The 24,896-nt window shown below is 47.1% G+C and overlaps 1 protein-coding gene and 1 long non-coding RNA gene across 3 annotated transcripts in view; both read right to left on the reverse strand.

Moving 5' to 3' along the window:
* NHS (NHS actin remodeling regulator) overlaps positions 1–24,896 on the reverse strand; it is a 349,080-nt gene that overhangs the window by 122,189 nt on the left and 201,995 nt on the right. The window lies entirely within an intron of this gene.
* Positions 19,231–23,250, reverse strand: LOC137216356 (uncharacterized). Its single transcript, XR_010939714.1, has 2 exons — positions 20,496–23,250; positions 19,231–19,863 (listed from the first exon to the last, which is right to left on the reverse strand). It is a non-coding gene; the product is annotated as an uncharacterized lncRNA (long non-coding RNA).

The following is a 24,896-nucleotide window of genomic DNA, read 5'->3' on the forward strand; positions in this document are numbered from 1 at the left end:
CTTCAGCTACTGAGAAACGTTTGCCCAGACGCCAGGGCGCATACGCATTCGAGGGCCTTTAGGGAGCCCTCGACTGGGGATGGATCACTGTGGCTGGAATCTGCTTGCCGGCGGCTTCAAAGCCAAGGTATGTTTTCTCCTCGTATTCCCAAGACTTTGAAACCTCTCCTGGCCTCAGTAAATGAAATTCGGGAAGCGGATGGAAGGGTGGAATGAGGCCCATGGATTGGGGCCTCCTCACGCCTTCACCAGAGCCTGAGGAATTCAGATGTGCTCAGTCAGACGGCCAAGGTTGGAAACCGAAACAAAGTGGGAGGCTTGTGTGTGTTTTTAATTGAAGCTGAACAGCTGCAGCCCACCCAGCCTCCCCGGGGCCTCACGCAAAAGAACAAAAGCTATTCTCTCTCAGGTACTGATGGCTATTATATCAGCTCCGACTGCCAGTTCTGGAAGAGGCGACTCGCTTCACCCTGAGGGCCGAGACAACTTACAACCAGAAAACGGTTACAGCTCAAAGTACTCTTCAATCCAATGCCCTCATCTTAGGGATGAGCTAAAGAAGCCTGGATCACGCAGCTAGAGGGCGCCAGAGCTCAGGCCTCAACCCAGGCCACAGCCAGACCCCAGCAGCGCCTGACTCATCGGTGGGGTTCAGGCCGTGAGCCATCCTTCGGGGCTCGTTCCTTAGAGCTGCAGAAGAGGGATGAACCAAGCAGCAAGACCACGTGAGGGGAAGGGGGCGGTCTCTGCGGAGAAAAGTCACCGGCTAGAAGCAGCGTGGAGACCAGAAGAAGCTAAGATGGGGGCAGACCAGAACCTCATACCCAGCCAAGTCAGTCAGAGAAAGACAAATACCGTACGACATCACTTGCGTGTGGAATCTAAAGTATGATACAAATGAACTTACTTACAAAGCAGAAATAGCCTCACAGACATAGAAGACAAACTTATGGTTACCAAAGGGGAAGCGGGGGGAGGGATAAATTAGGAATTTGGGATTAACAGATACACACTACTATATATAAGACAGACAAACAGCAGGACCTACTGTGTAGCACAGGGAACTATATTCAACATCCTGTAATAACTTATACTGGAAAAGAATCTGGAAAAGAATATATATATCTCTATGTAAGATATATATATATATCTGAGTCACTTTGCTGTACACCTGAAACACTGTAAGTCAACTATACTTCAAATAAAAAAAAAGATGGGGGCAGACTAGCTTGGAGAGGCAGAAATGACTCTTCAGCATCTTGAAAAGGAGATGGGCGAGGAAGGCAAAAAAAAAAAAAAGTCAGATGTCACCTGAAATCAAGTGGCTGGGGTTCAGAATCGGACCTCGAACTTCCTTCCCTTGTGTCCCTCCTCTTCGTTAACGTAACGTCTGATTGTTTCCTCAGAATGCGCTCCTCTGCTCTTGGCCTAGCCACATGTTCAGCTGTCTCCTGAATATTCCCTGCCGGCAAGGCTACGGGTACCTCAGATTCGCCACGTCCAGGACCCCTCAGTCTCCCGTGCACAGCCTTTCCTCCCCAGGGTTTCCCGTCTCAGAGGAGAGCACCCCCATGTCTACATCCACTGCCCAAGCCAGACACCTGGGAACGCCTCAGTCCCCACATCCTATCTATTTCCGGGCGCCGTGAATTCCATCTCCCAGGGAGCTCTGAAACTGGCTTCTCCCTTTCACAACTTCTGACCGTCCCGCTACGAAGGCCTCCACTGGGCGCTTGGGGCGCGGCAGTTTTTGCACAGAGCGGCCGATGTGACGCTCTTCCCGAAACACGCAGCTCATTTCTCCCCTCCGCTTACAGTCTTTCTCATGCCTCCCGCTGCTCACAGGCTAGAGTCCAGATTCCGGCAACAGCAAGCAAGGCTCTCCGCAAACGGCCCTCTGCCTCCCTCTCTCGCCATCATTCCCTTTGCGTTCCCACCCCCCTCCTTCCACACCAAACACACTCTCTGTTCCTGCCACTCCAGTCGTTTTCCTAGTCCTTGACAAGCTACTCTCTACCCTCAGGGCCACATAAAACCGTTAGCGTGTCCCTTTGCCTAGAATGTTCTCTTCCCTATATGGGTGGCTTCTTCCTGTCCTGCAGGCTTCAGCTGACATGTCATGGGGAATACCTGTTTCCCAGAGGCCTTTCTCACCACTGATGGAATCTTCCTAACCTGGGCATTTTCAATAACGTTGACCTCTTTGGATTTCTTTTCACAGAACATTATCTCCATTGGACATTTTCTTGTGTGTTTATTGTTGGTCTGTCCCCCACTTGGAGCACTGGGCCATTCTTTGTCTTGTGCGCCACTGTGTCCCAGCATCTGGAAGCAGGCTCTGCGCCCTGGAAGAAGCTCAATAACTGCCTGGCAAACGAAGGCGTGAAAGTGCAGAACATCAAGATCTGTCCTGGGCCTTGAACAAGGTGACTCGGCTCTAACTGCTACTTGTATGTTTGTTCGCAAATGTATTCACTAAGGGACTTGGGCCGTCAATTAACTGAGCCCCGGCTCTCAAAAACTCATGGCGGCTGAGAAAAAGGAAACTGAAAATAGGTCCTGCTCTTGTTTCTAATACAGTACCGATTTGTGTTTTGACTGATTAAGCTGAAGTCAGTTTACCTCCTTAAGTTTCCTCTTTTTAAAAAGGAAAAAGTCTATCCAGCCTGTCCCACTTAAGTGGTCTGAGGACCAGCTCATGAAAATCCTAAGACTACTGCTCGTCCCTGATAAGGAGAATCACATTGTCATTCATTGCCTCCACCACTCAGTCAACAGCACGTATGTGCCAGGCACTGGACAGAATACGGGGGGCGGGGGGGCAACAGTGAGGCAACTTGAAACAACCTCTGCCATTTCATGTGGTCCACAGGGGGAAGAGAGGCAAGCGAGACATTACCAGCCAGTGAGGTAAGAGTCTGATGAAAGCACATGGGCGGTGACAAGACCACAGAGTGGGAAGCATGGGAGACAAGCAAGCCAGACATGGCCGGGAGTTAGGAAAGTCTTTTCAGAGAAAAAAAAAAAATGGAAGCTAAAACCTGAAGTCCTTGGTAATTCATATGGATTTCTGCACCCTCCCCACCCTCCTCTGGGGAAGCTGCTTACCGAAATGATCAGTTTCCACTACATGAAGCTGTCCATGCTTGCATCTGCCCCAAATAAAAGGTTGACTCAAACCGGAAAATCCCAGTAACCATGTGGCTTAACTGGACATGGTGATCAAAGAGCCACATGGCTCATTGGTTACGCCATTTCCACAACCTATACCGTTCCACACCAGCAACATGCTCTGCCTGTCCCATGCGCCCTTGAAAGCTGTGCAACGTGTATAAAGAGAGTATTGATTCTCTGCTACAACTGTAAGGATATTAGTTAGGGTAGGCTAACTTGTGTCACAAACCCCCCAATCTCACTGGCTTTATACAACAAAATTCAATTTCTTGCTTATGTCACACTCGAGACAGTTCAGCTGAGATGCTCTGCTCCATGCAGTCATTCAGGGAACCAGACGCCAGTACTGTGGTCCCACCATCCCCCAGGGGCCTGGGGTCCTCCACCAGATTCTCTGTTCCTAGGTAATGGGCAAAGGAAGAGAGTGTGTGGAGGATGGAAAGGAAAGATTTTAAGGCCAGGGCTGAAAGAGGATTCGATTACTTCTGCTCACATCCCATTGGTCATAACTCAGTCACAGGGGTCCATCTAACTACAAGGAATGCTGGGAAATGTAGTCTATCTGTGTGTCTGGGAAGAAAGGAAAATGGGGTTGGGTGAACACCTAGCATTGTCTCTGCCACAAGGACACTTAGCAGTGAGAAAAAACACAGACTGGGTCAATGCAGTGAAAACAGAGCGGTGGCATTGTGCAAACCAAACCATTAACCACTGACCACAAAGAATTAAACCACGAGTGACTGCTTTTTCCAGTTGGTGAGTTAATCCTGCTTACTCAAAGCATTTTCTCTTCCAGTTGACAACTGGAAACAAACAGTTATTAACTGATGAAAATATTTTTTTCCATCTAATGCACAGGATGTAACCCTAAAAATGTTCACGTGTATAAAATTAGTAGACGAACAAAACGAATGCTTGGCCATATTCTCAAGAGCATATCTGACTCTGTATCTGATCACTTTCCCAAGGGATATTTATTAAATATGTCAAGCCAAACCTAAGCCTGCACATTACATGTCTATATTCCAGAGTGAACACATCGAAGGCCATACTTTTTCTCGGCCTGTTGAAAAAGCCCAGCACAAATAAACACACTTAAACATACATGGTTCTCTGAAGATATCTATTTGTACTTACAGAAACAAAAGTTTGCAGAGGACCTTGCAATCTTCTGATGAAAGTTGCTCTCTAAGCACAGAGCATTATTTGATGTCGGAACAAAATCACGGAGCAAGGTGAGAGACTGGAGATGCTGGGAAGAAGCCAAGAATTCATGATATAGCTTTGCCCAGGAAGTTTTCATATTGGCGGCACTGTGCTAACTTCTAAAGTAATAATGATTAAATATACTGACGACTTACATATCATCAACTCCTAAACAGAGCCAAAAAAACAGATAGCTCCAAGGGCAAGAAATGTGTCAGCAACACACCACCACAGATCACAAATCCAGACCACCCTCAGGATGGTTATTTGGATATGTAATGAAATAATTGACAAAAGCGATTCCGAGGGCTGCGACTCAAATGTGTCAGCAGAGCTGAATGGCTCAAGCTCACGGAGCGTGGTAGCACAGAGGCCTGCACACATTTTTCACATTAAGGAACAGATGGAAGCTGTAATTCCCGCCATAGCTCAAGGATGCCTTGCACCCAACAGCAGCAGATAATAAGCTCATTTGGGGAGAAATTTGCCATTTTCATGCAAGAGCTCGACAAACTACCGCTGAAGTACTCATCCGACTGTGGACAGCACAGCTCCCGGAGGGAAAGAGACGCTGCACCTGTTTCAAAACCCTTAAGGGTCTAGAGTCACTTTAAGTTTCCCCTTAGGCCTCAAATCTCACATCAGAGCCAGCCATGGGGCCATGCCTCACACTCACAGAGTTCTGGGGAAATCAATGCCTAACCCCGGTTTCCTAGTATAAATAATGCCGAATGCTTTCACGGCTTTCCGTGAGACACAGCGGCTAGATACTGGGTGAGGTGACACACCTCATTTTCCTTTGTTCCAGAACATTTTTGCTCTCAACTTTTCACCCTTTAAATCGGTCTCTGGGGTACCATTCAATGGGAAACTTGAAGGAAGAGGAAAAGATATATTCGGCTACTTTGGATTTGGAAAATACGCTGTTTGGCTGAGAAAGATGTTTTCCACATATTTGATCACTCCAAAGCAGTTCAGCACTGAAACTTCAAATATGTTCTAACCCGATAAAAACCGAGAGCATCGAAAAACGTGTCATCCCAGTGCTGCGGACGATAAAACACACGATCGACACGCGCTGTCAGACGCTGGTGTAGACCTCGACTGCACAAGGAAGCACAGATCAGTGTGGTTGTGTGGGCCAGCTGCTGTGTAGACACAGACCCCAATCCTCAATCCAGCCTGGCCAACAAGCCTGGGAATTACACGGGTCATTTCACCCCTGGATTTTCAAGGGCTTCATCAGCAGAATCCCATTACCTTTCAGGGCAGCCCCAGGAAGCCAGCAGGCAGCAGGCCCCAGTTTCATGAAGAACTTGGGGGCAAGGCTGGCTAATCGGAGTTCTTTAACAGCTCGCTCCCTCACATTTTTCTTTTTTTTAAATTAAGCTGTAGAAGAGGAATGAGCAAAATGACACTCAGGAATCTTTGTACCCGAGGGCTGCGAGTCTCAAAATGGTAGCCATTCGCCGCATATTCGGCTACTGAACATTTGAAATGCGACGAGTGCAACTGAGGAATGGAATTTTAAATTTCTATTTCATTTTAATTAGTTTAAATTTAAAAGCTGCTGTTAAGTTCACTTACTGGAAAAAATTTAAACACATTTCGAAGAACGTGGATATATGAGTCTACTTTTTCAACTGTGAATTTTATGAACTCTAAACACAGATCAAGTATATTCTGATTCTGAACATTTAGCATGTGCACGAAGATGTGTTGTAAGCATATAATGCGCATGGCGTTTGAAGACTCAGGACCAAAAAATGTGAACCATCTCATTAATAATTTTTAACTAATTGTTGCATTCTGAAACAATAGATTTGATGTATTGGGCCAAATAAAATATATTATTAAAATTAGTATCACTCCTTTTTGCTTTTCAAGTTTGAGTAGTAGAAAATTTTAAATTACATCTATGGGGACTTCCCTGGTGGCGCAGTGGATAAGCCTCTGCGCTCCCAATGCAGGGGACACGCGTTCGACCCCTGGTCAGGTAACCAGATCCCACATGCATGCCGCAACTCAGGAGCCCGCGTGCCACAACTCAGGAGCCCACGCACCGCAACTAAGGAGCTGGCGAGCCACAACTAAGACCCGGCCCAACCACGTAAATAAATAAATAAATATTTTTAAAACATTACATCTATGGTTCACATCGTATTTCTATGGGACGGTGCTACTCAAGAGTAGCAGTGGATGCTAACCCCCCTTTACCTCCCACACTGGGCTATCGTTCACTCACTCAGTTCATTTATCAAGCTCTCCTTAGGGCCTGGCCACTTGGTAGATGCTATAGCAGGGCCCAGAGACAAATGAGACATCAGTCCCAGGCTTGCAGTCTAGTTGTTTCCATGAATGTAATTAACTAACTAGGTTGTTTTCTAGTCAATTATTTCAGGTTGAAATAAATGCTGAAATTGAGCTCACGTCCAAGGGCTCCAGAAGTACAGGATGAAGACTGATGAGTGGAGATCAGGGTGGGCTTCCCATGCGGTAGCGTGTAGCAATGCACCTTGATAGACAAGGAGGATTTTATCAGTGGGGAAGGGGGAGGAGGCATCGCACATGATGGAAACAGCCCGAGCCCAGGAAAGGACATGGGTTAGTGCACCGTGTGTTCAGGGAATGGTGAGGGGGTAAAGGAGGGAAGTCCCAAAGGATGAGGTTGGAAATGTCCAAAGGGGCCAGATGATCAAGAACCAGGTACACGAAACGAATCATTTGGGACCAGTGTGGTTTTCGAAGACAGGAATGACAGGCTCACGGCGATCAGAGCATTATTCCAAGCAATACATGTCTGCAGCCTGCCCTGGGACCGGGGAAGGAAAAATGGCAAAGAGGGGGCATATTGCAAAAGGCACCACGGAGGAAGACCGGGCTATCGTGGCAGTAAGGGAAGAGAAGATGGAGTTAATGGCGGTGTTGTGAAGCAAGATCAAGGAGCATGGGAGGAAGAAAACATTTGACACAATGTGTAAAAAGGCAGCACTGCAAACTCTTTGGAAGCAAGCCTGGGTTAACACGGGACACTGATAACAGACCCACAGACCCATGTATGCCTAGTGCTGGCCCTGGCTGTTACCAAAAACTTTTATCATACAACGAAGACGGGAAATTGCCAAGGGGAGAAAATCTTCTTCTTGGAATTTCCTGAGTTAATTTTCAAACAGGAGGGAGCGTGAGTGTAGACTGTTGACACTTAATACGTGAAACACGGGAAATAAAACAAACACATGTTGAGCGTGGCTGCAAGAGTCCTAACAATACACCTATAATCAGTTGAAAGTCAAAGCTCTGCCCTTGGAAAATGTAACCCACTGTGATGAAAGGAGTATGTAATTTTTGCGGGGTCAAAATTATCAGAGGGATTGCTTGTACAAGTGGAACAGACACCAACTGCCCCGGCCGCCCACTCCCACAGCAACAGGAGCTCAGGTTTCAAACGCGAGCTCTTGGCCGAGCCCTCGGGCAGAGGTTCTGTGCTTTCAGATTGCTTTTGGCTTGAAGCGAACGCAAGCCCCTCCTGCTCTCTGAACCAATTCCAGCGTTTACGGCTGAGCCTTGTGGCCCCTGGTCTGCTGACCATGTGGGGAGCTTCAAAGTCTTTTCGATGTGATTATTTGTTCTGTCAACAGCTCCATGCCTCTGAAAAGTGAGGGCCACTGCTTCTAGTGATCACTCATCCCCTCCCTCTCCCCGTATCACTTCTCAACAAGGCAGACCTTCTTCTGGAGAACGCTCAGCATTTTAACAGCACCTCGCCACCCCGATCAATACTAACTGATACCAGGCGTCTCTTTTAATCTCACAAGAACAAACCGAACACTGTGTTCCTGTTCCCACCCCCCAAAGAAAGTGCATACGGAGCGAAAGAGGAGGTTTACCAGCAGATAAACCACAAAACCATTCATTAATTCCATTTCACAGGAGCTCTGGGAGCTGAAGCTTCTTTCGAGTTTATCCATTATTTCTAGTTGTCTTCAATAGACTCATTGGTCAGAATGATCCAGACGACCGTTAGGCAAAGTGAAAGTCCCAAGAGCTTAACTTGGTTCTTCGCATTTATCCCACTGTCACAGTCAACCTCAAAAACTTCTTTCAAAGGACATCTTGAGAGGAACTGAACGACGCCAATGTCCTGCGGAGGGGAAGGGTCTTCTATTAGGGGAAATTATGAAACAGAAGTTGGGGGTGCTTGAAACATGGACTTGGGTTGAAGTCAGACATCAGGGAATCGTTTTGCTCTCGCTGCTGTGCCTTTAGATGTGCCTTCAGAAACTCAGTTTTTCAAGCTCAAAAAAAGGGGGCTGGAAAATGCTGCTTTCATCACAGGCAAAGGCAGAAAGAAAGAGCACTTGTTCCACACATGTAACAATCAGAACAAGTACAAGGTCTAAAGGAAATGAAGCCAGGTCTCCAAATGAACCGAATCTGGGGGAGTTATTACTTTGAGTAAAAATGGCCATTCAGATCTTGATTCTGGAATCTGGAAGCACTGCAACACTACCGTAAAGACGGAGAGTGAGACTCCGCCCTCACCAGCCCCTTAGCACCGGCAGTTTTTGGTTCAATGTCATTATCGTGCCATTCCTATGAGATGTGTGCAAGCGTGATGACAACACTGGTTACTTCTGAAAAGTAATCACTCAACACATCTATACGGCATACCTATTACCCACATGCAGCTGAGGGGACGCATCTAGTTGGGGAGATGAGACACGCACATGGGGGAAAGAATGACTTGCAAGGCTGCGTCTCAGGGTAACCAAGGGAGTGGTACGGGCGGTTAGAGCTGTAATTTAAGGGGAGATCACTTCCGGCTGCGGAAGCCCGGGCTGGCCTGGAGAAATGAGTAGAATTTGGTTGGTAGCGACAGAAGGCACATAAAACATGGGAAACAATGGCCAAGAAATGGGAAGATCCAAGGCATTTCCAGGGTGCAGTGGAGAATGGCACAGCAGTCTGGGCATAAATATAGATCTACTTTTCCATCTGTAAAATGCGGATAACAATTACCTTCCTCGTCGGATTGCTGTGAGGATTAAATGGGATAAGATGTAAAAAGTGCTTTGCATGGGGGCCGGTACAGGAAAAACACTCAACACATCTGGGGGCAGAAGGGCAGTGGCAACCAAAAGGAACAGAGAAGGCTGGGAGAGATGTTTCCAAGGGAGACCCGTCAGGACCTAGCTGCACGTGGGGAAGAAAAGGACAGGGAACACCAAAGGTGGCTCTGAATTTTCGGGTCTGGGAAGTGGGAACATGGAACCTGGGGGAGGGGGCGGAAAGGGTGTGTTTCAAAGACCTGGTGCTCAAAGTGCCGGAAGGCGATGTGTGTCTATTTCAACAAGATGAATAACCATGTTTTCAAGATAATAACAAGCGCCCAAAGCTTCACGGGGAAATACACAAAGTAAATTTGGCGTCCGAGTCCATCTGATTTGAATTCCTGCTATTTGCTCCAGCTAGGTGATGCTGGGTACTCCGGAAAAACTGCGCTGTTTGAAACTTTTCATAATAAAATACCGGGGGCAGGGGAAACAGTGCTAGAAGAAACTGTTGTTGAATCTCATCGACCAACCACGCATCTATGTCCTCCTGAAACTTCAATTCTAGTTTACTTCCCATGCACAGGATCCGAACAGCAATGGAGACTGACATCATTTGCTTCCCTGACAGTTCTCTAACTGGCCACGTCTATGCTCCCTGAGAACGCACAAATCTGGCAAGGTCCCCTGCTTGACGGCTGGACAGTGTAGATTTGAAGATCCCTGCCTTTCACCCACAAGGGGACACACTCTTTCACACATTCACGTAGAAACCAAGAGAAGCGCTCTCTGCTGGTAAAACAGTATTTCGAAACTTAGCCACCCGATAAAGACTCTCCTCTCTTCTTCTAAGTACCTGGGTATGGATAATCTAGCTCTTGTTTGCTGAAAATACTGCAAGTTTGAGAATTCTGCCCTCCTGTCTTCCCTAAATTCCCAATGAATGGGAATTTAAATGGAACTAACATTGCCGGGTCAACTTTATGATGAAAAACCCAAGCAAGGTTCTATTAGGTAAAAAGAAAGACTGAAAAAACTGTTTCTTTCCCTTTGATAGTTCTTCCCCTCAACTTTTGTTTTAAACCAGGGAATCAAATGTTACGTTTGAGAGCCTTCGGCTGTCCAAGGGGCCAGTTTGCCCTCTGACGTAGGTCCCTGTGTGCCTCTCTGCGGGCACAGTGCCTGAGTGCAGGAGAGGTGCCTCTAGAACTAGGAGAACAGAGGCTGGGGGAGGAATCCAGGGAACTGTGTAGGTTTCCCCTCCCCTCCGCTGCGTTCACTGGCTTCCCTCACATAAATGGAAGTCTGGAATTAGTTCTTAAATCTGACAATGTGCCTAATGACAGGATACGGTTGGAGATCAAACAGCCAACCAAAACAAGGGGTCTGTTTCACCTCAGCCACTCAGCATTTTGCTTTTATCTCCCCTATTTGTTTCCTGATAACTTTCAAAGGAGTTTGCTGATTCTGATCAAATGTGGGGCATGGCTAAAGGGTTTCAAGATACATCTTAAGCTCAATTTGTGGTTCCGCCAGCCATCATGAAACAAAACAGTAGCCAGTAAAAGTTCCTAAACGGGCATATCTGCTGTAATCTTCAGCAGACTTCACCAAAGTTCATACGTGAGGAGCGGTTACAGATCTACGTGATTACACGGAGCGAAGTTTGCAGATCGCAGACGCACGAAGGGATCTAAATTCACTGCATACAATGCCTTCTCACAGCCTTTCCAGAAACGAGCGTTATCTCTGCTGAGACTAGGGGGGATGAAAGCCTTAATGAAGAGGGACAAAGTTACATCACTTCGGCCATATCCTGTGAATGATCCATGAGAGAAACAGTTCAATAGATAGAGAATCCAGCCCAGTAGAAACAAGCAAAGCTCCAGTAGCTAAGTCTCTGCAGTGGAAACGGGATCTTCAAGAAGCAACGCAGCCACTGCACTGATAAACCTGGAGGTTAGCGAAGAAACTGCTCGGCCTGACATATTGGAACGAAGTCTATCATGGTGGCACCAAAGGACAGCTCAGAGGGCTGTCAGTCCCTCCAAATCACCATCAACTCCCGCCAAAACCTCCCTGAAATGAACAAATAATAATTCGGCCTCTCTAAACCATTTAAGTATCGTTCGAAATGAGAACAAATTGCGCAGCTACGCGTTTTCATTAACCATGTCTGTCTTCTGCATTTTGTGTTGATCAGTACTGGGCGGCTGGTGACATCACTCATGTAGGAAGCAAAGAACTGTGTTCTGGTAATACTTCTATAATGATTTATTTTATACTTGTCTTTTTCCTTGCCCTATTTTTATAAACCTGTAGTACACGATTCAGTTAAAAGCAACGTGCTTCCTATGCAATAGCGCTTCCAGAGAAGCCCCCTTCCAGCCAGGCAGGCATCTTTAAGTCCTCTTAGGTAGAAACTCCGCAGTCACCATGGGACCTTGGTTATTTGATTGGATGAATGAGGAAAGTCAGTCAAGGAGAACAGATCATTAACAACTCAGAAAGAACTGAAATAGAGAAGAAGGGCTGGAAAACCATGCTGATGGGTTTCCAAGCACCTCCAAAGTCTCCTCTCCAGGGCTGAAAATCCCATATCCACCCAAGGCTGATGCATCTTAGTTAAGAATGTCCACTTCCACCAGGTCCACTGAGCTGGAATCCTCAGAACCATCTTCATCTCCTCCCTGCCTTCCGAATCCAATAACCAACCACTCTGGATCCTGTCTGGTAATGGCTCTCCACTCTATCCATCTCTTTCTCTCTGTTGCCTCAGCTGCTGCCAGAGGCCAATGGTCCCCGTAACTGTCATGGTAACTGGTGCGTCCTCACTGGTTTCCCTGACACTGGTCCATTTCTCCCCTCGGATCACTCTCTCCCATGCCTGTAAACGTCACCTTCCTTCAAATCAAACCCTGCCATCACTTAGGTGCTAAAATAAACTATTGGCTCCCTGGTGCTTACAGAATTAAGTCTATTTCTGGCATGACATTCCAAGCACGTCAGAACATGACACCAACATAGATCTCCCACTTCATCTCCTATTGGACTCCCCACCCCGATCACCACCATCCAAACTCTATGCTCCAAACACATGGCACGTGTAAGTCCTCTCTCCTGTTTCACACCTTGGGGCTTTCACTTACTGCACCTTCTGCCTGGAATGCCCTGTGTCAGGATGAACGTCTACTCATCTTTCAAGACCCAGATCAAATATCACTTTCTTCTTCCCACTTCCCCCATGTCAAAGTAAAGACCTCCTCCTCCTCTGGCCTCCCACAGTTTTTTTTTTTTTTTTTTTTTTTTTTTGCGGTACGCGGGCCTCTCACTGTTGTGGCCTCTCCCGTCGCGGAGCGCAGGCTCCGGAAGCTCAGGCTCAGCGGCCATGGCTCACGGGCCCAGCCGCTCCGCGGCATGTGGGATCTTCCCGGACCGGGGCACGAACCCGTGTCCCCTGCATCGGCAGGCGGACTCTCAGCCACTGCGCCACCAGGGAAGCCCCTCTCCCACAGCTTTTTATTAAACACTTCCATTTTAGCATTGGCTCAGGTTTTCCCATAAGGTAATTATTTGTTTGCCTGTCAGTCTCCCTCACCGTCTGACTCAATTTGATGTTAAATAAGTCAATGACGGGGTGGTTCAGTGCCTTCTCACTGAACTAATTTCATTTCCTGGAGGCTGGGCACACCCATGATATCCAGGGGTGATATTAAAAATATTGAATAACTGTGCAGCACGGGCACTGACCAATCAAATGGGTTCCTGGCTGGGCGGGTGCATCCCAACTGAAGATCGACCTTGGCCACAGCCCAGTGATCAGGGTTTCAGTGAACGGTGTCCCACGTCTGATTCAGTCTTTAAAAACCGCTCAGGTTTCAAGCTGATTAGGTCAGCTAGGGCCTGACGCTTTGAGTACTGCTGGTTGAATCCTTCAGGATTCAATAAATTGCCCTGAGCGTAGACACAAGGTTAAAAAAAGTTACCCTCACTATTTCCAGTCTCCTGGGATAAACCATAATGGAAAAGAATATTAGAAAAAGAATGTCTATATGTGTAAAACTGAGTCACTCTGCTGTACAGCAGAGACTGGTACAACACTGTAAATCAACTCTACTTCAATAAAGAAAAGAAAGATTAAAGAAAAGTTACTCTCATCATTTTTACAAAGACTGGAGCCAAAAAGGTGGACAGCAGCTGACTGCTTTGTAGTGGCAAAGGCTTCAGCACACACACACACACACATTCCTCCTCCCCCCGAAAGCTTTTTCATTGTCTGTGCAGTCACAGTATAACCACACAAAGCGGGCTTTCATTTATGTCTCCCTCTCTGGGAAGCCAGGCTGGAGAGTAAAAGATATCTTAATGTTCTCTTTCAAGGCCGCTGTGATTTAGAAACAAAGATTGGTAGGATGCCACAATATCGGCCTTTCTTTCACTCTTCTCCTGCCCTTTCTCTTACCTTCCACTTGCCTTTTTAAAAAAAAAAAACAAATTTGAGGCAGCTCCTGTTAGCTACCTGGAAATGTGTTCAAAGTAAGTAGCAGTGGGAAGAAATTCAACTCTGAAGAGAAAGACTGAATTGGGGGTTTTGTGGCCCATGTTCATGGATTTCAGTTTTAATCCAACAGTGCACATTGGACAGCTGCAGCTCTGGCCCCCCTATACAAACTTTTCCTGGTGAAATGTAGGAACTTAGAATCATCTGGACCAGGCTGGAAAGAGGGGGTTTGATGCCATGTTCAGGTAGGCAAGTGGCTGTGCAGTCCACTACAGAAGCCACTAGTCACACGTGGCTATTTCAATTTCAATTAATTAAAAATAAATCGATTTAAAATTCAGTTCTTTAGTCACACTAGCCACATTTCAAGAGCTTGAGAGCCACTTATAGCTAGGGGCTCCTCTACTGAACAGCACAGATGAAGAACACTTCCATCACCCAGAAAGTTCTATTGGGCAGTGTTACCAGTGATTTGACTTTGTTTGGCTTGGGGTGGGGGGATGGGGGTGGGAAGAGTCTTGCTGGGAAACAGAAAACTCCCTATCACGGGGGGGGGGGGGGGGGGGGTGGGGGTGGGAAACAGAAACTCCTGGAACATTTCTCCTTCCTCCTCTTTCCCTGCTTTTCTACTTATTTTCCTACCCGATTCCCCTCTTCCTCATCTTTGTGGATGGGAGAAGCTGATCAGGATGTACACCAGAATGGAATCTCCTCGAGGGCAGGGAGCTGGAGCCCTCTGGTTCACTGCTGTCGCCTTTGCAGCCACCTCAGTGCTTAAGGGCACGTGCTGAGTAAGTGTTGGTTGGATGAGTGATCCCAGTGGGGTGGGATGTCGCTAATTTCCTCTATGAGGCAGGAAACTAAAACATCTTCTGCTTGGTCGGGGGGGAAGCTGCTGTTTGGAGCCACCAAGTATACCAGGGACCACCAGGGACACTCTCCAACAGCCTCCATCCTCAACTCCCCGAGGCTGGACAAAATCCTGCCTTCATTGTGAGACTGGGAGGGGCAGCTTGCCGTAGGAGTTGAAAACTCGACTCCGTGGGTGCGAACACTGGCTCTGCCACTTATGAGCTGCGTGGCCCTGGCGGAGGCCATCTAACCTGCTCTGTGCCTCAGTTGCCTGGTCTTTAAAGTCAGGGTGATAAATAAAAGCTCTTACCTCATAGGGATGTTGTTTGCATGTTAATCCACGTCAAGCACTTGGAGCAGTTCTGGGCTCGTAACAAGTGCTCAAGACATGTTAGCTATTGAACTGCTCCTGCCAAGCCCATCCTGCTAAATGAGGAGCCTCAGCCGGAATCGTTGCCAATGAACTCACAAGAGCAGCAGAGCTGACTGTACTGAATAAAATGAAACGCCGAAAATCTGCTCCAGCCACCCGAAGCATGTATGTTAGGAGGCTTCTGGGAGTGTTGAGGTATTTGAGAGATTTAAAAGCAGAAGGAACCACTCCATCAATAGGAAACATAAAACGTTTAGAAAAAGTGAGGGTGGAAATCCTTTTCCGTCCCTCCAACTGGTCACTTTTGTGCCAGGAAGATAAATGCACTGGGCTGCTTTGAATGGAAATGGGCTCTGAACGTCTTCCAGTGACACAGGAAGGGCTCCCCACGAACTGAGATTTGAAGGGCCAGACCAGCCTGGGTTCTGAAACGTGGCAGTTAGACAACAGGTCACGGCAGCCCCATAGGCCACACCATGGGTGGGAGTCAATTCAGAAGGAAACTGACGAGGAGCCGCCACTGGCCAGCAGGGCAGCCCCCGGCACCGACCCCTCGTCTGTGGAGGTCCTTACACGTGCTCACATGCTGTCCAGGGGCTGGTCTCTGGCCCCGCAAGCAGCAGCTCAGGTGCAAACAGACAAGATGCACGTCAGAGAGGGCAGGGTCCATCCTGGCTCACAAGCCGCCCGCCCCACGGGAGCGCATATCTAATATAGTGAGCAACTAGAGTTTCCAGGCGCTCCAGAAGGGACATGCCAGTACCCAGCGCTGCGCACTTGGGGAAGCCCCAAGCTACGGCTTCCTGCCAGCTATTTAGATCCGTTTACAGTCCTGCTGCACCAGAAGCAATTTAACGATTGCCTCATTTTTACTATAAGCAACATTGCCTGGTAACACAGCTGACATTCCACGTTTACCAGGTTTCCAGGGCAACAGGGCTAGGAAGTTAACATAGGGACTGATTTCCACACGGAAGGGGAAAGGGTTCTGTTAACCCTTTACGCACAGTGATAAACCTCCACAGAAGGAGGCCTGCCACTCCCTGTTAACTGACGTGGGGACAGGATGGAATGCAGAAAAGCTAGACCCCACCCCGGCCTGGGGGCAAAGGGTGGCCACTGGGGCTTCCTTGGCAACGAATGATAAGGATTGGACTTAGGGCTGATCCCGTGAGGGAAAGACCACAGGTGAGAGGTGTTTAAGACTGCCACACTACTGGCCCCCAAGAGGAGGAAGGATCATGACTCGCGCCCCAGGGAAAACACGAGGAACCCCAAAGAAAGGAAAGCAAATCTACGTCAACCAAGCAACTCACTGACCTGCATTTAAGGGTCATGGGACGGACTCTTTACCTAGTTTCCTGGCTCAGCGTTTGCGTGGAGGGCGCACTTCCCTAACGTCTGCTACAGCATCCTCACCGTTTTTGTTCCAGGCTGGAGCACGCCTTTACAGCTCCTAGTAAGCAAGCTATTTCCTCTCTCACTTGAAAAAGCATATCAAAATAGGATGAAAGCCATGTTAGCTGTACCCTTAAATCCACCCTAATTTATATTTAAAAGTAAACCGTTCCCAAGTGTCTGTCATGAATAACAAAGTACTTGAGGCTACGAGCGACACACGGATGTGTCCGGGGACCTGCGTCTGAGAGCCAATGTCCCATTATAGCAGCATGGGGCAGGGGGACTATTCCCGTGCTGCCCTCCAAGCCCCCCTCAAACTGAGACCAGACATGCTTTCATCTTTCCCACGTCAAAGTGGGAAGCCTCAGGCACCTCTCGCCCCAACCTGCATTGCTCTGGAGTATTTTATTGGGGTGAGGCTACAGTTCTAGGACACCCAAGGTGAGCCAGTTCTGGTATTTCTTCACCTGATTTGGTCATTTATCTAGTGTATGGGATCCCAAACCCTCAGGATGCATTTTATATTCTCATATGACCCCTTGGGTCAAAGGATAACCAGGATCAGCTGGTGCTAGGCTTAACTCAAGCTTGGAGAAAGCATTCATTCATGCATTCATTCGAGAAGCCCCAGCAATTCTTTATTGCTGGAGGCTTTCTAAAACAGCTTCTCCTGCAATGTGTTTCATGCAACCCAAGACTCCAATGTGTTAACAGATCCCTATGGTCAAATGAATTTCGGAAATGCTTCCTGCTTGGGCCTTTTTAGAGAGTCACAATGTACTTCAGGATATGAAAGGCTCTCATAGGTTCTGCAATAAAGCAACTGTTTTTCTTTTTTAACTCATCCAGTTTTCTCCAACCTTCTTGACCACAGAAATGTGTGTGTGTGTGACCTACTAATATCCTGAGGAACCCACGCAGTTTGGGCAACACTTCACTGAAACAATGCACCCTTCACTTGTCTCCCAGTCTGGAGATGTATGTATGTATTTGTTTATTTTTATTATTTTTGGCCGTGTTGGGTCTTCGTTGCTGCGCGCGGGCTTTCTCTAGTTGCGGCGAGCGGGGTCTACTCTTCGTTGAGGCGCGCGGGCTTCTCATTGCGGTGGCTTCTCTTGTTGCGGAGCACGGGCTCTAGGCGCGCGGGCTTCAGTAGTTGTGGCGCACGGGCCTAGTTGCTCCGTGGCATGTGGGATCTTCCCAGACCAGGGCTTGAACCCGTGTCCCCTGCATTGGCAGGCGGATTCTCAACCACTGTGCCGCCAGGGAAGCCCTGGAGATGTATTTATTAACATATACTTGTACATACATAAAATGCCTTACATTATTGTTAACTTGACCAATGTCTTTGAACTCTTATTAAAAATACTATTAACCTAGTTTATTATCAGGACACAAAAACTGTCTAAGTGAGATTCTTAAGGGCCCAGAGTAGGATGCTGTGGGGTAGAGATACTGAGTCATCAAAGAGGCAAATTCATGGCCCTCAAGGAATTTACAGTCTTCTCTGAGAGGTCACTGAAACCAAGCCAATTTGTTTTCCTCTGGGGCCATGGGTCCCAGGGGCTTGGGCAAAGAAAGTTCTAGTAGCTTATTAAAATATGTGCCCCTCTCTTACTGCCACTTGAGCTTTGGGTGCCAATCAGAGTTAGGACTAAAGGGGCTGAATGACTTGGCCGTGGAAGCAGGAACATTAGGACGGTGTTGAGCCATGGTGTGAAGTCACAGCAACATCTTTTAGACTGATAACTATATTTGATTATGTTCTTTGTTTGAACCATTAATAATGGGAATGGGGATGACTGAATGAATGTCTAAGTATATAGTAGGTTTGGCAGGCGGTCGTGAGAAGCTGCGGACTCTGGAGAGAGAAAAAAAGAATGCAAGTTCCTTTTGTTCTATTTTTCCGAGCTCTGACATATCTTGGAGAGAAGTCTGACATTGTTGCAAGCATCAATTCAGTGTCCCCAGACGAAGCCAGCGTGTTTTGTCTGAGGCTGTTCTGGCTCTTGGCTGACGTAGGTCTCGAATCCTGCCCTTCAGAAAGAAGGAAAGTGGTTTATCTTGATTTCCACACCCAAGCCTGAAATCACTGTTGCTCAACGCCTGAGGGAAAAAAGTGCAAGCGTGTGTGCGAATGTATGTAAGAGTGGAAATTAAACGTTTCATAAGTTTATCGTGTTAACAGTAGCTGGGTTGTTGCCAAGCAGCCTTATGCTCTAAGGGACTCCCACACAGAGAAGAAAGCCCACTTAGAGAAGTGTAAAGAATTTTCTTCTTTGAACTTTCTTCTTTCCTTAAACACTGTTCTCAGAGAGAGAAGGGGAAAGGTGACCTGCTTAGCAAGCAGAGGCGAACTTTCAGCTTCCACGCTAGGCCACCCCATACTGCTTGCCACCATGGCCACAGGTCCCTCCCCAAGGTACCTCGTCTCCAGTCACAGCAGACACACTCCCCTTCTCTAGTGCTGTCTCACGGCACCTTCCTTCCTTCCACCCTCCCTTCCTTCCTTCCTACCCAACAGCTCTAAGCTCCTCAGGAGGACTTTGCTACTGGTCCTGCTTCCTTCCTGGCATGCAGGGCCAGCTGCCGGTTACACATTACACTCCCGTTTATAAGAGAACTGATGGAAAGTGACTCTCAGTTTAAATAACAGCACTTAAAAAACTTGATTTGGGTTTTTTAAAATAAGTTTATTTTATTTATTTTCACTTTCGGCTGTGTTGGGTCTTCGTGGCTGTGCGCGGGCTTTCTCTAGTTGTGCCGAGCGGGGCTACTCTTTGTTGCGGTGCGCGGGCTTCTCATTGCGGGGGCTTCTCTTGTTGCGGAGCATGGGCTCTAGGCGCGCGGGCTTCAGTAGTTGTGGCATGGGGACTCAGTAGTTGTGGCTCGCGGGCTCTAGAGCGCAGGCTCAGTAGTTGTGGCGCACGAGCTGAGTTGCTCCGCGGCATGTGGGATCTTCCCTGACCAGGGCTTGAACCCGTGTCCCCTGCATTGGCAGGCAGATTCTTAACCACTGTGCCAACAGGGAAGTCCTGAGCTGTTTTTTTTTTTTTTTTTTTTTTTTTTTTTTTAATGCGCTTTGTGACTTGAGACAGTGACTTAACGTCTGAGTTGAAATCTCCTTTTATGTAAAAGAGGCTGATCCCTCTTCTCACGGTGCTAAAAAGACCTGTCAGCTTGTTGCTCTTTTCCCAGAATACGAGGGTGAGGTCAGTGGAAATGTTTCTGTAAGTTATCGTTTGGGGACCGTGCTCCTTCGGCCGCTTAAAAACTTAGGTGAGACTGCTGGTATCCAGGCCAACCTGAAGGAGTTTTTCAAGTAAGATTTTCTAACACAGCAAAGAAACATCTTTTAAAGCTCCAGACGTAATGTTCTCCTTCCTCACCCAATAATTATGTAATTTTGAGGATAACGGCTCTTTTCCACCATCAAATCCATTTATCTTGATTTAAGATGTGTAAGCTGCCCACAGCAAACAATTCTGCCATGCCCAGATCTTTTGCTATTTTCCTTCGGGGTTTATTCTTTACTTCGATAGGGAACTAAGGCTCGTTTTCTGGCCTGAAATGGGCAAGATAGTGCTTTACGTGCCCCGTCCCCCCGCCGCCATGAAACACAAATGCTCTGCAAAGTCATCTCTCTACTTGACAACCTTCCTGCTTCCCCATGATTTTTCAAAACACTGGAAAGAGACAGGGTGCCCATTTCTCCACCACGCCAAGCTATTCATTCATCAGATCGGCTGAGCCTACAAGTTGGGGTTTTCCAAGCAGCTTAAAAGATGAATTCCATCCCCTTCCTCCCCTCCACAACCGGCCACCACCCCGTGCGATGCCACTACCTCCCATGGTCTCACCACTTCTTAATGAGTGACAACGCCAGCACCCACGATGGTTTCCCAGGTGTTTCCACCAGAATTTATCACTGACCTACTTTCTCTCTAGTTTCTTTACACTTCCCTGTACCCTGAAACCAGTCTGACACATTGCTTCTTTTGGAACCCCTGTAAATTTCTTCCTGGAGGTCTGGTCTTGGCATTTATTATTATATGACTGGCACCTTTGTCTTGGGGTCCGCCACGCCGCATGATGTACCAGAGTGAAAGAGCTTATAGGCACCCACTCATCTTCCCCTTCGTTCTCTTTCCTTCTTTTATCCCCTCTCTCCTCCTATCCCCACTCACTTAATTCGGTCTCTCTAAATGCCACCTCTCCAGGAATAGAGCCTGACAATACCAGACAGCTGAGATCTACTGGAAAATACTAAAAATAATTGCCTTTTGTTATTAAAGTCAGGATTGGGGCTGCTGTTCCCTCCCAGGAATTTGTAGTTTCCTGCAGGGATTCAGAGGTCTGTACCCCAGTGTTATTTTTAGAACACGAAGGGCTGTTTCAATAAACATGCCATGAAATTGATGACGTCATCTTACATTAATGTGTATTGTCTCTTGTCCCATTTAGCTCTGACTGTTGCTTTTCTGGAATTTGCCATTGGAATATTTTACACACTGATCTCTTCCTGCTGTCCTCCACACCCTCTTTGACATGAAAGTTCCTTTTGAGATTCCAAGAGGGCCAAGAGCCCTAACCCTCTGCCTAAGCTTCCTTACCCACTGGGGACCAGCTGCACCATTTATGTTTTCTGGTGCAATCTTTTTTAGTCAAGGTCTTGGGAAACCTAACTCAAGAGTCATCCTCCTTAGGACGCTGGTATTAATAGGCTGCCTTTTTGCCCATAAGCCTTTATTTTATGAAAATAAATACAATGTGAACCAAATGAGTGTCTTAGTACTAGACGCCCAGCCTGGAAAATGTGCCCCCGGGACGTATAACAATAACAGCACTATTAACTGGGCTTGATTTTCTATGTCTAGAACACACGCTATAAGGATTTAGCGTGCATTAGAACCATCTGAAGTTTCTTGTTCAAAGGGTACATTCTCGACCTCCAACCCCAGAGGTTTTGATTCTTAGCGTGGCAGTTTAACAGGAGCCCCACGTGCTTCTATGGTCCATGTTGGGAGAAACCCCAATCAAGAACAATGATCGTATGCGGTACATATATACAGTGGAATATTACTCAACCATAAAAAGGAATGAAATTGGGTCATTTGTAGAGACGTGGATGAATCTAGAGACTGTCATACAGAGCGAAGTAAGTCAGAAAGAGAAAAACAAGTACCGTATATTAACGCATATATGTGGAACCTAGAAAAATGGTACAGATGAACCGGTTTGCAGGGCAGAAATTGAGACACAGATGTAGAGAACAAACATATGGACACCAAGCGGGGAAAGTGGCGGGGGTGGGGTGGGGATGGTGGTGGTGGCGGTGGTGGTGGGATGAATTGGGAGATTGGGATTGACATATATACACTAATATGTATAAGATGGATAATAAGAACCTGCTGTAAAAGTAAATAAATAAAATTTTAAAATTAAAAAAAAAAAGAACAACGATCCTAAAGGTTTATACCAGGTAACAACGTCCCGCATCATCTGGTGGGTTTGACTTTATCAAGCAAAGAATTCACTAGCGTTATCAACCCCGCTCTGGTCCATTTGAATGATCTGACCGTGAAACTGTTACCTAACAGTCCTCAATTTGACATTGGGAGAAGATATTAGCACCGTTAATCCATTTCTCAGGTGCGTTTGCTGCTTAACAAGCATTACATGAAGGACAAGGTATCAATACTGGTTCAATCATTGTAACAAATGTACCATATTAACATAAGGTGTTAATAGGGGAAACTTGGGTGCAGGGTATATGGGAGTTCTCTGTACCATTTCTCAATTTTCCGTAAGTCTAAAACTCTTCTATAAATAGGTTATTTGTTTTTGAAAAGTGTGATACATGCCACCTGCCAGAATGGCTAAAAATAAAAAGACAGAAAATTCCAAGTGTTGACAAGAGTGTAGGGCAACTGGAGCTCTCTCACACTGTTGATGAGATTACAAGATGGTACACCCAGTCTGGAAAACTGCTTGGCAGTATCTACTAAAGCTGAATATTTGTATTCCCTATGATCTTGCACTTCTAGGTATATCCCCAACAGAAATATGGCTGTGAGTTCACCAAAAGATGTGTACATAGCAGCACTATTCGTAACACCCCAAACTGGATATTAGCAAAATGTCCTTCAGTAATAAAATGGACAAATCAATTGTGATATGCTCAAAAGCTGAAATACTACATAGCAATGAAAACCAATACATTTCAACCATATCCAATAACAAAGTTGCTGCAGAGGGAAAGAAATCAGACACGGAAGAAATCATACCACATGATATTCTATTTGTATAGAATTTTACAAACAGCTCAAACTAACCCATGTTGATAAAAGTCAGAGTATGGGTTATCCTTAGGGTCAAGGTAGAGGTGAGGGGGCTCCTCTGGGCCTGGTGGTGTTCTTTTTGTGGGGGGATGTTGGGTACTTGGGTGTGTTCAGTTTGTGAAAATGCATTCAGCTGCATAGTTAGGATTTGTGCATTTTTCTGCATGTGTGTGATACCATTTTACGAAAGCAACCCACATTTTCTTCGGGGAAAGAACATATAAAGAGATGGCCTAGTTGAGTTACAAATACGGACTCTGAAGCTACATCGCCTTGGCTCAAGTTCTAGGCTTACTACCTATAAGCTTCATGATGCTGGGTAAGCCATTAAGCCTTTCTTACCTCTCTGTCCTCACCTGTAAAGTAGAGATAATAATAGTACCTATGTTATGGGGTTGTTGTGAGGATCGAATGAGTTAATATTTGTACAATACTTAGAATAGCGTAAGGCCCAGAGTAAGTACCATATGTGTTTGTTAAATAAATAAAACAGTTTTCTTGGGGGGGGGGGTGCACTTGAAAAACAAGTCTTTTAATGATCACCACTCTAAAGGAGATTGAAGAAGAGTTGAGAAAATAAGAGGGGTTGAACTTCTTTCCTGGGCAGAGTTCTTGACTGTGAGGGAAAATATTATCTTGGTGCTCAGCCAATTAATTCTGTTCTTTACTGGGAGTCTGGACTTCCAACAGGCTCCTGGGAACCAGTCCAGAGACTTGACAACGAGCCACATTTGGGACTGCCAGAAACTGCCACAGGAGAGTCCGCCCCAGAGGGCCTGTGGGAATTGCTGGGGAGGGAGAACACGATGCAGTGAAGAGCCACACCAGGCCCCACGCCAGGCTGGAGGCCCCCTGACGCCACCTGAGCCATTGCCTCTCCTCCAGCTCCCTGCCAGAACCTTCCCTTCCATCACAGGTCTCCTCCCCCAAAAAGCTGACAGGGACAGGGCTGCATTCACAGACAGGAAAAGAAAAGAAAGAAAGAGGAGGGAGGGAGGGAGGGAGGGGGAGGGGGGGGAGGGAGAGAGAGAGAGAGAGAGAGAGAGAGAGAGAGAGAGAGAGAGAGAGAGAGAGAGAGAGAACAGAGCAGGGGGGTCCTAGCTTTCCAGAAACGAGCCTGTGCGAGTCCCAGCCGCTCTCTCCATTGAGTCTGTTCTTCGCAAAACATCCCTAGTGAAGGAGGGGCCTGGGGAGCCTCCAGTGCTACAGGTCACCCCCCGAGTCCACCACAATTAGGCGCCTGCCACGGGGCTCGCCCCGCTCCTCTCACCTGGTTACTTTCTGACTCAGCTGGGTCCTCAATCAAAGCACATTTCCCTCTCATCTCATCCTTTGCTTCAGGAAGTTGAACTCACCCTCTAAAGCCTGTGCCTGAACAAAATAACCCAAATGAGAACAATTTTTATCTCCTATTATGTGTGTAAGTGAATCTACTCTAACTTGGCAACTCTCCTGGAATAGCCCACTAACTGTTAACTAGTTTCTTGCCTGCCCTCTTTCTCGGCTTTTTCTCCAGCTTTCTTCCAAACGCTGGCTGAGGAGAGAATCCCAACTCCCACCCTTTTCCTTTTCTTTTTTTTTCCGATGAATGGTCTCAAGTTCTTCAAACCATGTGCGGCAGACTGGCTGCTTCTACACAATACCGTTTCTCTTTACGTCTGTCTCGGGCACACAGATTTCCCAGCCTCCCTTGCACGGCTGTGGGGGCCACGTGACAGCTCCGGCCAAAATATGGGCGCGCCCATAAAACTTCCCGCGCTACCCACCATGCTCTCTTTTTTTACAAAAATAAATTTATTTATTTATTATATTTATTTTTGGCTGCATTGGGTCTTCGTTGCTGTGAGCGGGCTTTCTCTAGTTGTGGGGAGCGGGGGCTACTCTTCGTTGCAGTGTGCGGGCTTCTCACTGCGGTGGCTTCTCTTGTTGCGGAGCTCGGGCTCTAGGCGCATGGGCTTCAGTAGTTGTGGCACGAGGGCTCAGTAGTTGTGACCTCA

Source organism: Pseudorca crassidens, chromosome X (assembly GCF_039906515.1).
Source record: "Pseudorca crassidens isolate mPseCra1 chromosome X, mPseCra1.hap1, whole genome shotgun sequence".
NCBI classification, from domain to species: Eukaryota; Metazoa; Chordata; class Mammalia; order Artiodactyla; family Delphinidae; genus Pseudorca; species Pseudorca crassidens.